This window comes from Sapajus apella, unplaced genomic scaffold (genome assembly GCF_009761245.1).
Source record: "Sapajus apella isolate SASKATOON/1434 unplaced genomic scaffold, GSC_monkey_1.0 scaffold1, whole genome shotgun sequence".
Classification (NCBI taxonomy): Eukaryota; Metazoa; Chordata; class Mammalia; order Primates; family Cebidae; genus Sapajus; species Sapajus apella.
Window position 1 is genome coordinate 70,135,546 of NW_022436941.1, and position 4,536 is coordinate 70,140,081.

The 4,536-nt window shown below is 39.6% G+C and overlaps 1 non-coding gene across 1 annotated transcript; it reads left to right on the plus strand.

Annotated features, from left to right (window-relative positions):
• Nucleotides 1–2,169: 2,169 nt before the first annotated feature.
• On the plus strand, nt 2,170–2,275 carry LOC116554285. The gene has a single exon (XR_004270151.1). It is a non-coding gene; the product is annotated as a U6 spliceosomal RNA (small nuclear RNA).
• The last annotated feature ends 2,261 nt before the right edge of the window (nt 2,276–4,536 follow it).

Here is a 4,536-nt window from a genome sequence, read left to right on the forward strand (position 1 = left end):
ATTTACATATTATTAAGTTATACCCAAATTCTCCATTCAAATGTCTAACATGCCCCTCAGTATTGTCAAATTCAATTGGCAATTTCTATGTTCCATCTTCCCCTCTTAAAGACACCCCTCTCGGAGTACTCCAGCTTCTTATTCCGATCTGGTTTACTGAAGGAATTCATTCACTATCACCCTAGAAATTCTCATCACCTCTTTCTTCCGTGGGATACCATCTTCCTTGTTTCTCCTGTGTGCTTAGGGTGGGGCTTGTCAGATTGTAGGCCTTTCTGTACACAAGGCTCATCTGGTTCTTTGTGGAATCCCAAACGCCAGTTATCTTTAGGATTTATCTCTTGGGCTTATCAGCTTTCTCAGACAGAATCATTCAGTTGCCTGATAGTAGGGGTGTGCATACAAGACTCGCAGCCAGTGTTTTGGAAAGGCCTTGGGGAAGGGGCGGGGTTACTCTTCAGTATGCAGATGTTTCCTTAATCCCTCTGTTTTCAATAAAGAGCCTTACTTTTACCTTCAAAGGTTCCAGGGGTCTAAAAAACTTCCCTCTCCAGTCTAGATGGATGAGGTTGAAAGTCATATCATCAGATCATAAAACTACCAAGATTATAAAAGAGGTCAATCAGTTAAATTTTATAGCCAACAAATATTTATTGAGTGCCTAATTTGAACAAGGCATTGTGTTAGAAATTGAGAGAAGGCATATTTCTTTACCAAATTCCTTGGAACTGGGACCTGTTATTTCAGAGAAAAAAAAAAGAGTCAAGTTTTCTACAAATCTCAGAAAGTGGTGTTCACACACAAGGTTTTGAAACGCATTATTCCAAGAAGGTGTAGGCCAAATGTGGAAACGGTTTCAAAAAAATGTAGGAAAATTTATAATATCCGCTCCATCATGACAAACTACAGTGTTGTAGAAATATTTCTAACCTCTGAGACTCTTGACAAAGAGAGCAAACATCTTTCAACAATTTTTCTTTTTTTGAGACTGTCCCTTTTGCCCAGGCTAAAGTACAGTGGCTCAATCTCAGCTTACTGTAACCTCCACCTCCTGGCCTGCCTCAGCCTCTCGAGTAGCTGGGATTCAGTCACTCGCCACCATACCCAGCTCATTTTTGTGCTTTTAGTAGAAACGAGGTTTCACCATGTTGACCAGGCTGGCCTTGAACTCCTGGTCTCAAGTAATCTACCCATCCTGGCCTCCCAAAGTGCTGGAATTACAAGTGTTAGCCACCGTGCCAGGGCCTCTTTCAATAATTTTGACTGATAGTGAAAGGTATGTTCCTGGAATGCTACATGCAGTTCCTAGAATATACTAAATTCTACTTTGATGAAGTGTATCTACTATTGTCCCTAGCTGTCAGCAGATATTTTCTATATTATTCAAATTATGTGTGGAGTGTAGTCTTTGGGCCTCTGGGGGTCCCCAAGGTCACAACTAGTTTTTATAGTAATACTAAGACATTGTTTGCCTTAGTATTATTATTACTAGTATTATTAACAGTAGCCTTTTCTGTAGTGTTGATATTTACAACAATGGTGCTTGAGCTTTAGCATAAACAATGACAGTAGCATAAAACTATGAATACAGCAGATGCTGTATTCTTCATGTTGGAAATAGATGTTGGAAATAGATGCTTGGTGCTGCAAAGAAAAATTAGCACTGGGACAAAGGATCTTTCAGCAATGCAATTTTTACTTCCTGGACTGCAGGAAGGGTATTCTCACTCACCAACTTGCCATGAGAGTACAGAGAACAAAGGATAACAGACATATTTATTTCTTATGCATTGAGGGTTGTCCTTACTGCTGTGTCTGATCTCTGTTGACTGGAGCCAGACCTCACAATCTAAACTAAAACCCAATTGGCTAATAACTTGAAGCTTTTCTAAACAGGTAAAAGCAATGGGGAGCTGGGGCATGCCTGTGAGCACGTCCAGCACAGATATCTCAGTTAAAGTACAAGGACATAGAATGTTCTACGTGCCTGTAAGCATGGCATGTCTAACAGCTACATAAGACAGGGCTTAACAAAGTTATTAGCATACTTATTCTTTAACAAGAAAGGAAACTTTAAAAAGGAACTTTTCTACTTCCCACACTTCACCACAAGGCTCTTGCAGAAAAAAAAAATGCCAGTTTCATTGTTCCACTTAAGAATGTCTTTGAGTGTCCGCTTCAGCAGCACATATACTAAAATTGAAATGATACAGAGAAATTGGCACAGCCACTATGCAAGGATGACATACACATTTGTGAAGCCTTCTATATTTTCAAAAAAGAATGTCTTTGAAACAGCATTGAAAACACTTCTCAAATCTCAACCATTATGTACACTTTAAAAATATTCTGTATGACAAAATGGGATCTGCACCGAAAACGCTGTGGCTGTATGCTCAAGCGTGACGGTCGGTGCGAGGGAAGGTGCACGTTTAATTGCATGAGATACAAGCTGAAGAGCCGTTTTTCACAATGCATTTTTTTTTTTTAACTTGAAAGAACAACTGACAGACAAATTATAGTTATTCATACTTGAGAATTTGTAAGACATTTTCTCAAAAATTAATGAAGTGAGTCTGTCACTTCAAGGAAAACAACTGGTGGTATTTGTTGCCAGTGATAAAATTTAGCTTTCAAGTGAAAATTAGAATATTGGAAAATTCATATTCACCGCTGTGGGCTTGACAATATCCTAATACTTAGGGCTTTGCTGATGAGATTGCTGATGATGTTAACAATTGTGATTTAGAAAAAAAAAAAATGGCTTTGGAGAAGGTCTCACTCTGTTGCCCAGGCTAGAGTAGAACTCCTGGACTCAAGCGATTCTCCCACCTAAGCTTCCCAAGTGGCAGGGACTACAGGTGAACCTGACTGCGCCCAGCTAACAATCATATTTTTTTGATATTAAAATAATAACATTGGTGATAAAACATGTCAAATTTGGGAAGAGCAACATAACTCAGTGAACCAATATTTTCCAAATGATTAATGCACAGGTAAAAGAACCATTCAAAGTGAAAGATGGAAGAATTTTAATTTCACAAGCAACATTTAAGAAACGACTACTTGGTGATTTGGGGGTAATAGTAAAGAAAAATATCCACAACTATTTGAAAATCTATTAAAATACTCCTTCATTTTCCAACTATACATATATCAGCATAATGAAAGAAGTAATAGACATGAGGATCCAGCTGTCTCCTATTAAGCCAGACGTTGAGGTGTTTATTTATTTATATGTAAATTTTACTTTGTTCTGGGATACATGTGCCGAACGTGCAGGTTTATTACATAGGTATGCATGTGCCATGGTGGTTTGCTGCACCCATCAACCTGTCATGTAGGCTTTTGAGATGGAGTGTTGCTCCATTGTCCAGGCTGGAGTGCAGTGGTGCCATCTTGGCTCACTGCAACCTCTGCCTCCTGGGTTCAAGCGATTCTCCTGCCTCAGCCTCTCAAGCAGCTGGGACTACAGGTGCATGCCACCAAGCCCAGCTAATTTTTGTATTTTTAGTAGAGAAGGAGTTTCACTATATTGGCCAGGTTGGTCTCAAACTCCTGACCTCATGATCGACCTGCCTCAGCCTCCCAGAGTGCTGGGATTACAGGCGTGAGCCACTGTGCTCAACCTGTCATCTAGGTTTTAAGCCCTATATGCATTAGGTATTTGTCCTAATGCTCTCCCTCCCCTTTCCCCCAAACCCCAACAGGCCCTGGTGTGTGATGTTCCCCTCCCTGTGTCCATGTATTCTCATTGTTCAGCTCCCACTTATGAGTGAGAACATGCTATGTTTGTTTTTTTGTTCCATTTTAGTTTGCTGAGAATAATGTTTTCCAGCTTCATCCATGTCCCTGCAAAGGACATGAACTCATTATTTTTAATGGCTGCACAGTATTCCATGCTGTATATGTGCCACATTTCCTTTATCCAGTCTATCTTTGATGGGCATTTGGGTTGGTTCCAAGTCTTTGTTATTGGAAATAGTGCTGCAATAAACATACGTGTGCATGCAGACATCAAGGTTTTTGCAATGATGTAACAATGCTAATTTTCTCACTATTTTAAAAAATAGTTAAGTCTCATAAAATATGCAGTGATTCCTAATTTTTGATATTACCCAACCTCTCCTCCAGGGACACCAGGCAATATCCACAGACACTTTTGGTTGTCACATTGGGTGGAGATGGCAGGAAAGGTGCTGCTGGCATCTAGTGCGTAGAGGGCAGGGATGCTACTGAACATCTTATAATGCGTAGAACAGCTTCCACAGCAAAGAGTTATCCAGCATGAAACATCAATAGTGAGGAGGCTGAGAAGCCCTAGACTAAATTATAGAAGAGAGACACAAAAGCTGCCTGTCAAAACAAAACAATGAAGCCAAATCACCTAAGTGTATGTATCCAAAATGCTACATTTTTAGATCAAGACGCATCAGATTAGAGTAAGATACTAGGTTTAAGTCATGAAAGCTGTTTTCTGATTCACCAGAGAGAACAGTCTGTAATTTTCTTTTTATTTTTCTTTTTTTTTTTTTT